This window comes from Molossus molossus, unplaced genomic scaffold (assembly GCF_014108415.1).
Source record: "Molossus molossus isolate mMolMol1 unplaced genomic scaffold, mMolMol1.p scaffold_m16_p_6, whole genome shotgun sequence".
NCBI classification, from domain to species: domain Eukaryota; kingdom Metazoa; phylum Chordata; class Mammalia; order Chiroptera; family Molossidae; genus Molossus; species Molossus molossus.
In genome coordinates, this window is record NW_023425399.1 from 19801445 (window position 1) to 19820355 (window position 18911).

Sequence of the window (18911 nt, forward strand, 5' to 3'; positions counted from 1 at the left end):
CACTAAGGGCACATACCTCAGTTGCAGTTTGTCCCTGGCCCCAGTTGGGGTCGTGCAGGTGGCAGCCACTCGATGTGTCCCTTTTCACGTCGATGTTTCTCTCTCTCTCTCTCTTCCTCTCTCCCCCTCCCACTCTGTCTGAATAAAGAATGAAACAATGTCCTCGGGTGAGGATTAAAAAAAAAAAAAAGCAGCAAGACCAAGAGACACATTGCCTGCCCTCATGAAGCCCCAGTCCATTAGGGGAAGACAAAAATGCAGCCATTAAACAGAAAAATGAAATAATTATAAGCAGTAACTGCTATGAATGTTAAGTGCTACAAATGAAGCAAACAAAAGCTAAGGCACTGATTTCTGGCCCTACTTTTGGAAGGCTGGACAAGAAAGACCTATTTATACTTTCTTTGATCTATTTAAATTTTCTACTCCTTCTTGAGTCCATTCTAACGATTTACATTTACCTAAGTAATTTTTTTATCGTGCCTTTGAGTACTGGGATTAGTGGTCATTTTCTATCTTCATAAAAATCTATCTTTAGGGGCTTGTGGTAATTTTGATGGAGAGTCATTCTTGACCTCTCAGGGCATCTGAACAGGCCACACCCCCATACAGCAAGCTACCCCTAACTAAATTCTCTCCCACTAACTTTGGAACTTAATAGTCTGCAATGCCCAATCTGCTTTCACACCAGGAGCACAATCTTTGCAATGGATGAATGCAGAAAAATCACAGAAGTGGATCCTCATATCTGATGTGTAAAACCATCACATTAGAAAAAATGTGCTTGCAGGAAAAGGCTGGATGCACAATTACACCACTTTGAGCTCACATTAAACCTCATGTGCATTAAAGTAAATAAAAAAGAAAGAAAGAAGACTAGCCCTGGCCAGTTTGGCTCAGCAGTTAAGAGCGTTGGCCTGTAGACCAAAGGGTCACCTGTTCAATTCCCGGTCAAGGGCACGTCCCTGGGTTGCAGGTTTGATCCCCAGCCCGGGGCGGGGTCATGAAGGAAGCAACCATTCAATGTTTCTCTCACATGTGTGTGTGTGTGTGTCTCTCTCTCTCTCTCTCTCTCTTTCTCGATCTCTCTCTCTCTCCCTCCCTCCCTCCCTATCTAAAAATCAATGAAAAAATATCCTGAGGTAAAGATTAACCAAAAAAAAAAAAAAAGACTGGAAGAAAGAAAACAGGCTATAGGTAACTGCTCTCTTCCTCTTAAACAGTTCCTAAATTTATAAAGTTTTTCACAACAGAAATTTTCCTTAAGAAAAAAAAATGTGTAATGAAAAAGATGAGCTATCCATTAAAAAATCCATTCCAAAGGCCCAATATTTGAGAACACACAAGCAAATCAAACTAAGTCAGGAATGGTTGACAATTGTAATTAAAGAAGCTAGGAAAGAGCCCTGGCCAGTTTTGCTCAGTGGTTAGAGCGTCGGCCTGCAGTCCAGACAGACCTGGGTTCGGTTCCCACAAAGAGCATGTACCTCGGTTGCAGTTTGTCCCCGGCCCTGGTTGGGTCGTGCTGGAGGCAGCCACTCAATGTGTCCCTTTCACTTTGTTTTCTTTCTCTTTCTTCCTATCTCTCCCTCCCACTCTATCTTAACAAAAAATAGAAAAATGTCCTCGGATAAGGATAAAAAACAAAAAGAAAAAAAAAAAGAAGCTAGGAAAGGGAGTCAGAGGTTTCACTGGCTTTACCTAGTACTTTCCCAGGAAAATAAGATATCAAGTCATATATAAAAAAGTAAATCCAATCAGAAGAAGTTATCTTTTCATCTCTGATCTCATACATACCAAATAATATTCAGATTATAGTCTGGCCTCTAAGATTATATGAAAATATGGTACCAAAAAGGAAGAAAGGAAGAGTGGCATTGAACACTCACTGAGCTGCTAGTGAAATGGGGATGGGGATAATAGTACCTACCTGCAGGCAGTGGGTGTGAGAGAATTAATGAGATAATTAATTCATTTAAGGAGCACAGGGCTAGTACAAAATAAGGATTAAAAGCTAGTATTAATTCTATTATCGCACAATCAGGCTTAAAGTAATTTGGCTAAGGTTCAGGTATTAAGTGTCAGGCCCCAGAACAAAAGCCTAGGTCTACTTGATTTCTGAATTAATACTTTTAGCACACAACTTCCCTGACCCACGTACCCAAGGAGACCTTCCACTGAATTACAGGAGTGTGGGAGCAATGCAGTGAATGAATAAAGATAAGCAAATTATTCCCAATGGCTAAAAAAAAACAAATTCCTCTTGAGGCTGAATTATCAGGTTTTCCTTATCATGAACTTGTTTCATTTTAACTCTGACCCACTTGTTTGAATTTTCACTCTGACATTATACAGAACAAGACCAAGGACTAATCTGGCTTTCCAGTCCCATCCCCAGACTTCCCTCCACTCCTCTGAGAGCGGCAGAGTTTTTAAATTTCACATTAATTCATTCAACAAACCATTAGTGAGTACTCTCAGTAAGGCACTGTGCTAGAAATCAGAAATCCACTCAGTCCCTGCTTCAGTCCACTCAGGAAGACAAACACAAATACTGAAGAAGAGATGAACCAGCTCTAACAAAGGACAAGGGGAGGGACATCTGGGAAATCATCTGAAAAGTCTCAATTTAATTTGACAATACCTGCTAACAAAAGAGTTCAAGACAGAAGAAGGAATTTTTTACTTCTCACATTTAGGTGCTATCTCTTTAGGGCTTTTTTGTTTGTTTTAAATCCTCACCCAAGAACATTTTTCCATCTATTTTAATACAGAGTGGGTGGGAAAGAGAAAGAGACAGAAACATCGATGTGAGAGACACATCAACTGGTTGCCTCTCACATGACCAGGACTGGGGACCGAACCAAAAGAAAGGTATGTGCCCCTGACCTGAATCAAACCCTCAATTCTTTGGTCTGCGGGTCAACACACTAACCTCTGAGCCAAACCAACCGGGGCTAGGTGTTATATTTTTAAACTCTCACCCAAGGATATATTTTTATTGATTAAAAAAGTACATATGGCCCTGGTCGGTTTGGCTCAGCGGTTAGAGCATCGGCCTGCGGTCCAGAGAGACCTGGGTTCGGTTCCCGCTAAGGGCACGTACCTTGCTTGCAGTTTATCCCCGGCCCTGGTTGGTTGTGTGGGTGGGCAGCTACTTGATGTGTCCCTTTCACATCAATGTCTCTCTCTCTCTCTCTCTCTCTCTCTCTCTCTCTCTCTCTCGCTCTCACTCTCGCTCTCGCTCTCTCTCCCCCTCCCACTCTATCTGAACAAAAAATGGAAAAATGTCCTCGGGTGAGGATAAAATTTTATATATATATATATGTTGTTAATCCTCACCCGAGGATATTTTTCCATTGATTTTTAGAGAGAGTGGAAGGGATGGGGGAAAGAAAAACATCAATGCAGCCCTGGCCGGTTTGGCTCAGCGGTTAGAGCGTCGGCCTGCGGTCCAGAGAAACCTGGGCTCAGTTCCCGCTAAGGGCACGTACCTCGGTTGCAGTTTGTCCCCGGCCCTGGTTGGGTCGTGCAGGTGGCAACCACTCGATGTGTCCCTTTCACGTCGATGTTTCTCTCTCTCTCTCCCTCCCACTCTATCTGAACAAAAAGTGGAAAAATGTCCTTGGGTGAGGATAAAAAAAAAAAAATCAATGCAAGAGAGACATACCAATTGGATGCCTCCTGCACTGGCCAGGAATAAAAATATTTTGTATTGATTTTTAGAGAGGAAGGGAGAGAGAAAGAGAGAGAAACATTGATGTGAGAGTGAAACCACAAAGTAGTTGCCTCCTGCATATCCCCACACATGTGCCCTGACTAGGAATCAAACTGGCAACCTTTTGATGTACAGGATGACACCCAATCAACTGAGCCACACAAGCAAGGGTCTTACTGATTTTTAGAGAATGAAAAAGAGAGAGAGAAAAAAAAAAATCAATGTGAGAAACATGAATTGGTTGCCTCCCTCATGCACCCCAACCAGGGACTGAACTTATAACCGGGGTATGTGCCCTGATCAGGAATCAAACCTGCAACCTTTTTGGTGTACATGAAAATGCTCAAACGAACTGAGCCACCTGGCCAGAGCTTACATTTAGTTTTTGTTTCTTTTTTTTTTTAATTCTCACCCAAGGACATTTTTCCATTTTTTGTTACAATAGAGTAGGAGGGGGAGAGAGAGAGAGAGAGAAACGTCAATGTGAAAGGGACACATCGAGTGGCTGCCTCCCGCATGACCCAACCAGGGCCAGGGACAAACTGCAACAGAGGTACGTGCCCTTAGCGGGAACCGAACCTGGGTCTCTCTGGACCACAGGCCAACACTCTAACCGCTGAGCCAAACCGGCCAAGACTCACATTTAGTTTTGAAAGCAAACGTATCTCCAGATACAAGAGGGCTAAGATTCCATAGCTAAATTTTTTTTTCCTTTATTGATTTTATAGAGAGAGGAAATGAGAGGGAGAAAGAAGTAGAAACATCAATGAGAGAGAACATCAATTGACCGCCTCCTGCATGCCCACCAGTGGGGATCGGGCCCACAACCTGGGCATATGTCCTGACCAAGAATTGAACCAGTGACCTCTTGGTGCATGGGTCAACACTCAACCACTGAGCCACACCGGCTGGACTCCATAGCTAAATTTTAACTTATGCATTCTTCAGGGCCTTAGCTTATCTTCCCAAAATCTCTAGCTTCCAGAAAAAGAGGAAAACAAAATATGTTCAATAGGACACCAAGGAAAATTAAAAGAAAAAAATTTGATGCAGTCTGTATTTATATAAGATTCCATTTTAAAGACTTTGGTAGGACTTCAAATTACTCCTTTATATTCAAGTTGCCCAACAATGGGAGCCTACTGCTCCTCACACAGGAAAAAGAGAGCCTAGTTTATTTCCTTAAATACAGCATTTGCAGTCAAGGCCCCTATATCAATGATAATAAAGAAAGCTTTAAATGTGCACTGTGTAATACAGCTTAAAGGGCACTTTCACAAATGATAAACTAGGAGAAAATAACTGCAACACATATGACAAAAATCTAACTTCCTTTATTAACAAAGAGTGCACACAAACCAAGAACAAAAAAGTCAAACTCAATTTTGGGCAAAGTATAAAAACTGGCAGATTACAAGGGAAGAAAATAGTACAAAGATGTAATAAGCATGTGATATTATATCCATATAACCTCACCCTAAATTTAAAAAATACAAATCAAAATAAGAATTTTTCCCCTTCTCAGATAGACAAAACTCAGAGAAGGAGGATACCAAGTATTTACAAGGATGAGAAAAAAAGAGGCTGCTTATACACTGTTGTTAGCAGCATAAATTGGAAAAAGCTTTTCTAAAGGCAACTTAGAACTATCTACAAATATCCACATACCTGCAACCCTCCAGTCCCACTGCCAGATACATCCCCTAGACTGCCAAATTACCTGTAAGGATAATCCAAATAGCTTTGCAATTTCTGCACATGAAATGTCTATCAAAAGGCCTAGTTAAATTAATTATGGTTCATCAATACAATGTTGTACAGTTATCAAAAGGAATAAAGGCAATCTATAGATGCTGACATGAAACCATCAGCAAGATATATTGTCAAGTAAAAAAAGGCATGGTGTAGAGGCATGTGTATGATATTATCCCTTTAATGTAAACAAATAAACATAAATGTAGACAGATCTATTATAGCATATAAATAAAATTATTTCTTGGAAGAAACTAAGAAACTGTCTAAGTAGTTGCTTTAAATGAGAGGAATAGAGCATGAAAATTTGACTTTTCATTTTTTACCTTTCTGTATTGTGATAATTTTTCTTTTCTTTCTTTATTTCAGAGAGAAGAAGGGAGGAAGAGAGAGATAAAAACATCGATGAGAGAGAACACTGATTGGCCGCCTCCTGCATATCCCCCACTGGGGATCAAGTCCACAACCTGGGCATATGCCCTGACCAGGAATCGAACTGGTGACCTCTTAGTGCATGGGTCGATGTTCAACCACTGAGTCACACTGACCTAGCTATTGTTGTATTTTTCTTTTTTTTTTTTTTTATCCTCACCCAAGGACATCTTTTTTTTTTTGTTCAGATAGAGTAGGAGGGAGAGAGAGAGAGAGAAACATCGATGTGAAAGGGACACATCGAGTGGCTGCCACCCACACGCTCAACCAGGGCCGGGGACAAACTGCAACTGAGGTACGTGCCCTTAGCGGGAACCGAACCCGGGTCTCTCGGGACCGCAGGCGGATGCTCTAACCGCTGAGCCAAACCGGCCAGGGCTGTAATTTTCTAACTTTAAGAATGTACTTCCAGCCCTGGCCGGTTTGGCTCAGCGGTTGGAGCATCCGCCTGCAGTCCGGAGAGACCCGGGTTCGGTTCCCGCTAAGGGCACGTACCTCGGTTGCAGTTTGTCCCCGGCCCTGGTTGGTCGTGCGGGTGGCAGCCACTCGATGTGTCCCTTTCACATCGATGTTTTCCTCTCTCTCTCTTCCTCTCTCTCCCTCCCACTCTGTCTGTACAAAAGATGGATAAATGTCCTCGGGTGAGGATAAAAAATAAATAAATAAATAAATAAATAATAAAATAAAATAAAACAAAATTTAAAAAAAAAAAAAAAAAAAGAATGTACTTCCAGCCCCGGCCAGTGTTGTTCAGCGGTTAGAGCATCAACCTGTGGACCTAAGGGTCCTGGGTTTGATTCCCGGTCAAGGTCATGTTCCTGGGTTGCAGGTTAGATCCCCAGCCTGGGCCAGGATCATGTGTGAGGCAGCCAATCATTGTGTCTCTCTCAAATCAATGTTTCTCTCTCTCTCTCCCTCCTTCGCTTCCACTCTATCTAAAAAAAGTTTTTAAAAAATCAATGGAAAAATATCCTTGGGTGGGGATTAACAAAAGAGAGAAAAAAGAAATGTACTTCCAGTACAGTGTAGGAAGTAGTCAATAATATTGTAATAACTATGTTTGGTGCCAGTGGGATACTTGAAATATCAAGGAAACACTCTGTAAAACTATATGACTGTCTAACCACTACGCTGCACACCTGTACCTAATACAAAATAATACTGAATTTTTATTTTTAGTTTGTTCTTCTTTATTGGTTTTAGAAAGAGAAGAAGGTAGAGTTAGAGATAGAAACATCGATGAGAGAGACCATCGATTAGCTGCCTCCTCCGTGTCCCCCACTGGGGATCGGGCCCACAACCTGGGCATGTGTCCCGACCAGGAATCGAACCGGCAACCTCTTGATTGATGGGTCAACACTCAAACACTAAGCCACACCGGTCGGACTAAAATTTTTTTAAATCATTTTTTAAAATTGATTTTAGAGAGAAAGGGAGAGGTAGAGAGAGATGAAAACATCGATGAGAGAAAACATCGGTTAGCTGCCTCCTGCATGCCCCCAGTGGGGATCAGGTCCACAACCTGGGCATGTACCCTGACCAGGAATTGAACCAGTGACCTCTTGATGCATGGTCTAATGCTTAACCACTGTGCCACACCAGCCAGGCAACATTTTAAAATTTTTAATGTTTTTATTGACTTTTTAGAGAGAAAGGGAGAAATAGAAACTTTGATGTGAGAAAACATTGATTGGCGGCCTCTTGCACCCCCACTCCAATAGGGATGGAGCCTGCAAGCCCGACTGGTGTAGCTCAGTGATTTGAGTGTCGTCCCATGCACTGAGAGGTCCTGGTTCCATTCCTGGTCAGGGCATGTGCCCAGGTTTCAGTAAGGGGCGTGCAGGCGGCAGCCAATCAATGTTTCTCTCTCACATCGATGTTTCTATCTCTCTCTCCATTTCTTTCTCTCAAGAATCAATGAAAACTTTTTTTTTAATTTTTAATTTTAAAAAACTACATGTGATGTCCCTGTGGTACAGAAAGAAAACTAAGGTACAGAAGGACTAGCAACTTTCACGGTCCCCCAAGGCAGAAGGCATTCCTCTTATCATAGGTTAGCAGGATTTTCCCAGAGACAGACAAACCACTTCTCATAGGCCCTCCTTCCTCCTTCCCCTACCAAAGTCATTGCTACGCTTATTTCATGCCTTTAGATATCAACATAATTTGATACAAGAAGATTAAACAACTGGATGCTTTTCAAATGTTGTGTTAGAATTATTACACAATTATATAACAAGCAAGAAATACTCAATTTTTTATATAGGACACAATCTAAGAGGGCTAAGAGGGCCCAGCTGTGGACAAATTAGAACACCTGAAACACTGCCTGAGGCCCTGACTATAGCCATCTTTCTATACCTCAAACTGGAAGCAAGGAACAAGTTGTGAAACAGCTTATACACTTGGACTCAGTAATTTTAATCTGCAGAATACAGCCCAGGATAAAAATAAATAATTTTTATGGCTCATTACATACGATTTTAAGGAAACTAGATATAGTTCACATGTTAAAGAACAAGAAAATATTTAAGCGAAACTTAATATTAAAGAATGACGCTCAAAAGATATCTAATAAATGAAATAAAGAATGCTACTATCAACCAATCATCAAACAAGTGTTGGCAAGGGTGTGGAGAAAAGGGGACTCTAGTACACTGCTGGTGGGAATGCAGACTGGTACAGCCACTATGGAAAACACTATGGTGTTACCTCAAAAAATTAAAAATTGAATTGCCATTTGATCCAGTGATCCCACTTCTAGGAATATACCTTAAGAAGCCTGAAATACCAATCAGAAAGAATATATGTACCCCCATTTTTATAGCAGCACTATTTACAATAGCTAAGATCTGGAAACAGCCCAAGTGTCCATCAGTAGGCAAATAGATAAAAAAGCTGTGGTATATATACACAATGGAGTACTATGCAGCTGTAAGAAAGAAAGAAAGATCTCTTATCATTTGAGACGACATGGAGGGACCTGGAAAGTATTATCCTAAGCAAAACAAGCCAAGCAGAGAAAGACAAGTATCACATGATCTCACTTATTTGTGGAATATAATAAATATAACAGTCTGAGTAATTGGGTAGAGCCAGAGATGTGGAAGTAGGGTACAGAAGAGGGGATGGTGGAGGGCGGGAAGAGATAAACCACAGAACTTATATGCATGTACGCATAACTGATGGACACAAACAACAAAGCCGGGTATGGGGTGGTGGGGATGGGGAGGAGGGCGTCAATGGGGAAAAAAAGGAGAAACATCTGTAACAAAAATAAATTGATAAAAAATTTAAAAAATTAAAAAAAAAAAAAAGGGCCCTGGCCGGTTTGGCACAGAGGTTAGAGCATCAGCCTGCAGTCCAGAGAGACCCGGGTTCGGTTCCCGCTAAGGGCATGTACTTTGGTTGCAGTTTGTCCCCGGGCCTGGTTGAGTCGTGTGGGTGGCAGCCAGTCGATGTGTCCCTTTCACGTCGATGTTTCTCTCTCTCTCTCTTCCTCTCTCCCCCTCCCGCTCTGTCTGAATAAAAAAATGAAAAAATGTCTTCGGTGAGGATAAAAAAAAAAAAAAAGGGAATGCTACTGAACTACTAAAATGGCAAGGATGTAAACTAACTTACAAAAGGAGAGTAGATATATAATACCCTTATGCAGACTAACAAGACCTACATAAAAAACATGTATAATAGTAATAATGCCTAACTCTTCATATATATATATGTTAAATAGCTTTATTGCATGCGCCTAGTGCAGGCGGGCTGAGCTAAAAAGGGTTCAGCCTAACTCTTCATATATTAAGTCATGTAATCCTTACAACAACAACAGAGGTAAGTACTATTATTAAGCCTTGTTGTAAAGGTGAGTAAACAGAGAAATAGAGAAAAATTAGGGACACCCATATAGTAAGGGGCTGAGTCAGGATTTGAATTTATGCCCTGCAGCTCCAGATTCTTAACTATTACCACATGTTTGTTTATGAGGCACTTCTCTGAGTTCTCCTTCCTAACTCATCAAACTAGGATTAATGGCCCACAGTAATAGGATTATCTGAGAAAAGATATGCAAAGCCCCTATTCGGCATCAGAATTTTCAGAATTCATAATACATTTCTAGTTAATGATGTACTGATAAAGAGTCTAGGTTTTATTTTGGGAGAGGTGAAAGAGTACTATAGCCACAGCAACCAGAAGTCCTGCCCTCAGCAACTCCATCGTGCTCTAGGAGAAGGGACTGAGGGCTCAAAGTAATAAAGAATTAAAGTGACAGCCCTGGTAGGTTTGACTAAGCGGTTAGAGCCTCAGCCTGTGTACAGAAGGGTCATGGGTTCAATTTCCAACCAAGGTTAGTATCTTTGTTGCAGGTTTGATCCCTGGTCAGGACTGGTGATAAAATGGTTGTGTAGCCCTGACAAGTTTTGCTCAGGGGTTAGAGCGTCGGCCTGTGGTCCAGAGAGACCCAGGTTTGGTTCCTGCTAGGGGTGCATACCTTGGTAGCAGTTTGTCCCCGGCCCTGGTTGGTCGTGCGGGAGGCAGCCACTCGATGTGTCCCTTTCACGTAGATGTTTCTCTCTTTTCCTCTCTCTCCCTCCCACTCTATCTAAACAAAAAATGAAAAAATGGCCTCGGGTGAGGATTAAAAAAAAAAAAGAGGAAGGGAGGAAAGAAATAGGCCAAAAAATTCCTTCTTCCTAGATACCTGAAATGCTTTCTCCAATAACCTACCTTTTCCTTCCACAATTAAAATTCAGACAGACAGCAAACACAGGTTGAGTTGACACATTTCCAAATACTGAGAATGAGTTGGTTAAATGAGTGGAGCCTCCCAGAAGCAGTGGAAAGGGCCCAGTGCTCAGGCGTGGTTCCAGAATATATTTGCTGAATGACCTTTGGCACATTACTCAACCCCACTAAGCTAATCATCATACCCTCACAAGTTCCTTCTCCTTTTCTCCCCACCACAGTTTAAGGCCCCAAGACTGGCCAATGTGCAAAGCTAGAAACATTGGGCATCACCCTTGCTTCCCACTCTCGGTCACCATTTTGTAATACCTACTTCTAGGTCTCTCCCATTTCTGGGTGGCTGCCCAGTTCATATTCTCTCCCCAACGCCCACCAACTTTAATCCATTTACCACGACAGATCATGAGGAGCTCAAAGCCTTCAGACACACTCTCCCCAGATCCAAACCTATACAGTCTTACAAGATGACATTTTATAACTGCCTATTTTATGATAGACACTGTTCTAAGTACTTATATACACATCATCTCATTTAGTGTCTACCTCACAGGTTCATGATGAAGATTATTATTACTCCTATTTTATAGATGAAAAACAAAAGTTCAGCCCTGGCCGGTTTGGCTCAGCAGTTAGAACACTGGCCCACGGACCAAGGAGTCAAAGGTTTGATTCCAGTCAAGAGCGCATGCCTCGGTTGTGGTTCCTTCCCCGGCCCTCCTCAGGGTCATGTGGAAGGAGGCCAATCAATGTCTCTCTCTTCTCTCTCTCTCCCTCCCTCCCTCCCATTCTTTCTGAAGATTAATGGAAAAATATCCTCGGGTGAGGGTTAAAAAAAAAGAAAACTAAGGTTCAGAAAGTAAGCTGCTCAAATGACAAAGTTAGCAAGTATTGGGGCAAGGAATTAAACCCAGGTAGTCTGACTCTAGACAATTGCCACACTATTGATAACCTTCCTCACTGCTACCACAGTGATATTTCTAAAATACAAATTTGATCATAAGATCCTCTGTTTACCCAAGTGTCCATCAGTAGACGAATGGATAAAAAAGCTGTGGTACATATACACGATGGAGTACTATGCAGCTATAAGAAAGAAAGATCTCTTATCCTTTGAGATGACATGGAGGGACCTGGAAAGTATTATCCTAAGTGAAACAAGCCAAGCAGAAAAAGACAAATACCACATGATCTCACTTATATATGGAATATAATGAATATAACAGTCTGAGGAATAGGGTAGACCCAGAAACACGGAAGTAGGGTACAGACTGACAACCCTCAGAAGAGGGGGTGGTGGGGGGTGGGAAGAGATAAACCACAGAACTTATATGCATGTATGCATAACCAATGGACATGGACAACAAAGCCGGGGATGGGGCAGGGGGAATGGGAAGGAGGGTGTCAATGGGGTAAAAAAGAAGAAACATCTGTAACAAAAATAAAATTAAAAAAAAAAAAAAAAGATCCTCTGTCAGTCCAGGTTACTTCTTTAATTTCAAGTTAATTTAATCGTGTATATTTTATTAAAATACCATGTATATATTTAAAAATAAAAATAAAATAAATAAAACAGTTCAGGTTATATATCAATCATATCTCTATTTAAATGAAATCAGTTCCGTTCTGGCCAGTGTGGCTCAGTGGGCCCTCGCATGGAAGCGTCACGGGTTTGATTTCCAGTTAAGGGTTGCAGGTTGGATCCCTCCCCTGTTGGGGTGTATTTGGGAAGCAACCAATAGATCTGTCTCTCTCACATCGATGTTTCTCTCTCTCTCCTCCTCATCCCTTCCTTCCACTCTCCCTAAAATTCAATGGAAAAAATATCCTTGGGTGAGGATTAAAAAAATAATAATAATAAATAAAAGCAATTCAGTAGTTTGCCTACAGAACTGAGTTTAAGTTACTCAGTGTAGCATCAAGGCTGTCAGTGATTTAGCCCTTATGACCAAACCAAACTCAATGGGAGCATAAAAGGAAGGAAGCAGGCAAGCCCAGCAGAAGGGCAATGCTATATGGTGGTTATGAGCCAGAATTCTGGAGTGAGACTTATATGGATCCCAGATAACTTTGCACAAGTCATTTTCTCTCTGAGCCTCAGCCTCCTCATCTGTAAAAGAGGAAGAGTACCAATACCTTCATACAGGTGTCATGAAGATAATTACTTAGCACAGAACCTGGCACACAAAAAGCTCTCAAGGTTATCACTGCTCTTGCAGCCCACACACCCAGACTCCTTGCAGTTCCAAACACCAGACCTTGGCTCAAATAAGCAGCTTCCTCTGCCTGGTCCTTAAGGTCCGGGTTCAACCATTAGCATCTCCCTCAAGAGCTTACTGGGCCAGGGACAAACTCCAATATTCTCCCATGGCAGCCTGACCTGTCTTCTGAGCCACAGTACTCAGCATTCTACACTGAAATTTCCTCTTTCTGAGTCAATTTCTCCCTAGGCATTGAACTCCTCACTCCTCATACACCCCTGGCATCTAACAAGCAGTATCCTTACACTACGTCAGATGCCTGTTAGAGAAGACCTCAGCTTTTCGACTGGCAAAATGATAATAAATACCAGAAAGAGCCCAGCTGATGTGGCTCTATGGGTTGAGCATTATCAAATGGACTGAGAGGTCCTGGTTCAATTCTCCGTTAGGGCACATGCCCAGGTTTCAGGCTCGATCCCTGGTGGGGTGTGTGCAGAAGGCAGCTGATCGTTGTTTCTCTCTCACATTGATGTTTCTCTCTCTCTCTACCTCCCTTCCTCTCTCTCTAAAAAAAAAAAAAAAAAAAAAAAATCAATAAAAACACATTTAAAAAAAACCAGGAAAGAGACCAATACCAACCCCCTGAAGAGATGGAGGGATTAAAGAGATAATCACTTGGAAGCTCTTGGAAAAGTGCTAACCACAGATAAATGTAGAAACTGTTATTACTCCTTAGGGGCAGGGGGAATAAAGCAAAGCACAGGGAATGAGGTACCTGAAGACAGACCACAATTTCACCCATGGAGGCAAAGAAAAGTTGTATTCTTTTACGAGGAGGTTCCAATCTATAAATGTCAGTAGCTCTGAGGTGGGTTTGTATGGGTTCCTTTTAGGCAAGGGAGTCTTTTTTTAAACATATCTCGCCCTGGCCAGTTTGGCTCAGCGGTTGGAGTTTTGGCCTGCAAACCAGAGTCCCGGGTTTGGTTCCCGCTAGGGGCATGTACAAAAAAAAACAAAACAAAAAAAACACATATCTAACTAAGCTGTTCTTACAAGATTCTTTGAGGTATCACTGTATTACAAAGGAAAACAATTTGGAGATGAAGTCATTACTTCATGGGGCCTTCATAAGCATTTTCCTGAATTACAACCCTTTCACTACATGTGGAGTTTTAAAGATAAATAAAATATTTAATAGTCAATGAATTCATTACCTTATTCTTTTTTTTTTTTTTTTTTTTTTTTTTTTTTAATCCTCATCCGAGGACATTTTTCCATTTTTTGTACAGACAGAGTGGGAGGGAGAGAGAGGAAGAGAGAGAGAGGGAAACATCGATGTGAAAGGGACACATCGAGTGGCTGCCACCCGCACGACCAACCAGGGCCGGGGACAAACTGCAACCGAGGTACATGCCCTTAGCGGGAACCGAACCCGGGTCTCTCCGGACCGCAGGCCGACGCTCTAACCGCTGAGCCAAACCGGCCAGGGCTTTTTTTTTTTTTTTTATCCTCACCCGAGGACATTTTTCGATATTTTGTTTTAGATAGAGTGGGAGGGAGGGAGGGAGGGAGGGAGAGAGAGAGAGAGAGAGAGACATCGACGTGAAAGCGACACATCGAGTGGCTGCCACCCGCACGACCCAACCAGGGCCGGGGACAAACTGCAACCAAGGTACATGCCCTTAGCGGGAACCGAACCCGGGTCTCTCCGGACCGCAGGCCAACGCTCTAACCGCTGAGCCAAACCGGCCAGGGCCATTACCTTATTCTTTTTTTTTTTTTTTAATCCTCACCGGAGGATATTTTTCCATTTATCTTCAGATAGAGAGGGAGGGAGGGAGGGCAGAAGAGAGACAGAAGGAAACATTGATGTGAGAGAGAGAGAGGCACATCGATTGGTTGCCTCCCACAAAATCCCAGCTAGGGTCAGAAACAAACCACAACCAAGGTACATGCCCTTGGCCAGAATCAAACCCGAGACTCTGGTTTGAGGGCCGAGATTCTAATTGCTGAGCCAAACTGGCCAGGGCTATTATCTTATTCTTAAACATTAACTTTATTATCAGTACCAGAAAGTGGCTAACATTTACTGAGTCTTCACCACAGGCTAAATCCTTGACAAATATCTCATCCCCAACAATGCAGAGAAACTGGCAATATTATACCATTTTACAGAGGAGAAAGAAAGGAGGCTCAAAGCAAATAACTTGCCCATGGTCACCAGATCAGTGGAAGAGCTGGGATTTGAGAAGCAGGCCCTCCTCCAAAACCCACTGTACCTATACCGCTTTTAAAAATAAGGCCTTTGGGCCCTGGCCAGTTTGGCTCAGCAGTTAGAGTATCGGCCTGCGGTCCAGAGAGACCTGGGTTTGGTTCCTACCAAGGGTCCATACCTTGGTTGCAGTTTGTCCCTGGCCCTGGTTGGGTCGTGTGGGTAGCAACCACTTGATTTGTCCCTTTCATGTCACTGTTTTTCTCTCTCTCTCCCTCCCATTCTATCTGAACAAAATATCAAAAAAAAAAGTCCTCAGGTGAGGATAAAAAAAATAAAAAATAAATAAGGCCTTTGGACCCTGGCTGGTTTGGCTCAGCAGTTAGAGTGTTGGCCCACGGACTGGACAGTCCTGGGTTCGGTTCCCCCTGGAGGCACATGCCTCAGTTGCGATTTGTCCCCGGCCCTGGCCGGGGCTGTGTGGGTGGCGGCCACTCGATGTATGTCTCTCACATCAACGTTTCTCTCTCTCTCCCTCCCGCTCTATCTAAAGATAGATGCAAGGGTGTCCTCGGGTGAGGATTTTAAAAAAAAAAGGCCTTTGGCCCTGACCGGTTTGGGTCAGTGGTTAGAGTGTCGTCTCACGTACCGAAGAGTCCTGGGTTCAGTACCCACAGGGGGCACGTACCTCAGTTGCAGTTTGTCCCAGGCCCTGGTTGGGGTTGTGTGGGTGGCAACTACTCGATGTGTCTTTCTCACATTGATGTTTCTCTCTCTTTCTCCCTCCCTCTCTCCCTCCTGCTCTATCTAAAGATAAATGCAAAAATATCCTCAGGTGAGGATAAAAATAAATTATAAATAAATAAATAAAAATAAGGCCTTTGGCCTGGCCAGTTTTGCTCAGTGGTTGGAGCACTGGCCCTCAGACCAAAGAGTCACAGGTTCAATTCCAGTCAAGGGCATGTACCTCAGTTGTGGTTCAGTCCCTGTTTGGGAAGCAAACCAATAGATGTGTCTCTTGCATTGATGTTTTTTCTATCTCTCTCCCTCTCCCCCTCCCTCCCACTCTATCTGAAGATAAATGGAAAAATATCCTCAGGTGAGGACTTAAAAAATAACTAAATAAGGCCTTTGCTCTGGCCAGTGTGGCTCATTTGTTTGGAGCATCGTCCAGTACAATGAAGGGTCGCAGGTTTAATTCCTGGTCAGGGCACATACCCAAGTTGTCGGTTCAAAACCCTGTCAGGATGTGTGGCAACTGATCTATGTTTTTGTTTTTTATTTTCTTATGTTAACTCTCACCCGAGGATATTTTTCCATTGCTTTTTACAGAGAGTTGACGGAAAGGAGGGAGGGAGAGAGAGAAGCATTGATGTGAGAGATACACTCAATTGGTTGCCTCCCGCACTACCCCAACCAGGGACGGGGATCAAACCTGCAACCCAGGTACATCCCTTAACCAGGAATCAAACACGAGACCCTTTAGTCCACAGGCCAACACTCGAACTGCTGAGCCAAACCGGCCAGGGCAATCAATGTTTCCCTCCCTCTTTCCCTCTCCCTTCCTCTCCCTCTAAAATGAATAAAACATATGCTCAGGTGAGGATTAAAAAAAATAAATAGCCCTGGCCAGTTTGGCTCAGTAGTTAGAGCATCAGCCCTCAGACCAAAGAGTTGCGGGTTCGATTCTGGACAAGGGCAGTAAGTATCTGGGTTGAGGTTCAGTCCCCAGCCCTGGTCAGGTTTGTGTGGGAGGCAACCAGTCGATGTGTCTCTTTCGCATCGATGTTTCTCTCTCTCTCTTCCCACTCCCTCCACTCAATCTAAAGATAAATGAAGAATAAAAAAAATAAAAAAATAAAAAATAAATATATATATATATATATATATATATCTCCTCGTGTGAGGATTAAAAATAAATAAATAAAGTCTTTGGGATATCTAACAATAATGGTATTAAGGAAGTGCTGTTTTGTTCTTAAGTGTGAAAATGAGGGGGGAAATTTAAGTGTCTTTCTCTTATAGACACAACTGTTGTAGTTAAGGTTAAAATACACACTAACAGCCCTGGCCGGTTTGGCTCAGCGGTTAGAGCATCGGCCTGCAGTCCGGAGAGATCTAGGTTCGGTTCCCGCTAAGGGCACATATCTCGGTTGCAGTTTGTCCCCAGCCCTGGTTGGGTCGTGCAGGTGGCAGCCATTCGATGTGTCCCTTTCACGTCGATGTTTTCTCTCTCTCTCTCTTCCTCTCTCCCCCTCCCACTCTATCTGAACAAAAAATGAAAAAATGTCCTCGGGTGAGGATAAAAAATTAAAATTAAATACACACTAACAAACAAGATTCATGAAGGGATTTCACAAACATTCTGTGAGATGAATAAAACAAAAACAATGGTAACATGCTTAAACTCAGTTCACCAAATTTTGCTTACCTTATGAATTAGGTTTTCTTATTCCCATTTACAGATTAGGAAATGTAGGAAAAGGGTAATATTTACTGATACTTCCAATGATCAATGGGAGGCAGTTATGCTGATACTTGAGTGTAGAAACAGAGGTCCAGACAGGTTAAGTAACTGTCTCCAGTGCCCACTGCACATTGAGAGGTCCAAGTTACAAGTTACAGATGCTGGATCTCAAACTCAAGCATTCTGTCTCCAAATCCTGGTTCTCACCACCACATACCATGCAACCTGGACATGAAAGGTAGCCTCTTTAACTATCTTGCCTTTCTTTTTTTTTTTTCTTTTTTATCCTCACCCGAGGATATTTTTCCATTTTTTGTACAGATAGAGTGGGAGGGAGAGAGAGAGAGAAACATCAACGTGAAGGGACACATCGAGTAGCTGCCACCCGCACGACCAACCAGGGCCGGGGACAAACTGCAACCGAAGTACGTGCCCTTAGCGGGAACCGAACCCGGGTCTCTCCGGACCGCAGGCCGACGCTCTAACCACTAAGCCAAACTGGCCAGGGCATCTTGCCTTTCTGAATTGCAGTTGTATAATTCTCATATAGATCATGGCACAACCGATTTCCTACTCACAAAGTACACTGCACAGCATTCACCATTCCATGGGGCAAACAGTCCAAACCATCCAAGCCCAGAGCCCTCAAGAAAGAGATAAAGGCAGCCTAATCTGGGCAAGTTGGGCTTCTACAATTAAGGAATGTCTGCATGGTCAGAAATGGAATCAAGGGTAAGGGGGCAGTACCTAGGATGCTGCCTGTTTGATACTGTAATTAAAGTGACTTATTCAAACCTGGGGGGGGCAGGCGGGTGGGAGGGGGGTGGTAAGGGTAGCTGTAGAAAGGAAGATGTAAGAGAACCAGGATTGCAGGCCAAGAAACCTGGACTCTAATTAGCCAACGACCTTGGACAAATTACTTAATCTCAGTTTCCTCAACTATTAGATGAAGATAATAAATTGTAAAAGATTCAATAAGATCGAACAGAGTACTGCAATAAATGGTGCTATAGTTATTATCACTGTAAAATGCTCACATCTCCAAGCCAAGTTTCCAAAACCTAGAAATCCCAACACCTATGCACCTGTAAAAGCAAGGAATGCATGTCAATCCACCTAGCCATCCAACTTTTCCATGCGGAAAAGAGACCTCTTGAAAATTGGGCCCCTGCGAGGACAAAGGGAACCCAAATAGTCATCTAAGATGCCTGGGAGTTAGCCTTTTAAATCCTAGGATTATGTTCCTGATATGAGATAAGCTCTCATCAAAAAAAAAACATAGTTTTAGATAAAGCAGGAGGGAGAAAGGGAAAAGAGAGAGAGAGAGAGAGAGAGAGAGAGAGAAGGAAAAAAAACATAGTTTTAAATCCTCCCCCCGACCCCTCCTGTCCG

At 42.7% G+C, this 18911-nt stretch overlaps 1 protein-coding gene across 8 annotated transcripts in view; it reads right to left on the minus strand.

Moving 5' to 3' along the window:
• The window catches only part of PHF20 (PHD finger protein 20), a 153136-nt gene that overhangs the window by 125408 nt on the left and 8817 nt on the right, over positions 1-18911 (minus strand). The window contains exon 1 of one of the 8 annotated variants that reach the window (XM_036246040.1): positions 1931-1995. The exons of the other annotated variants lie outside the window; for them this stretch is intronic. The gene's annotated coding sequence lies outside the window, so the exon portion shown is untranslated. Of the gene's footprint in view, positions 1-1930; positions 1996-18911 lie in introns of those variants that run through there. 8 annotated transcript variants of the gene reach the window in all.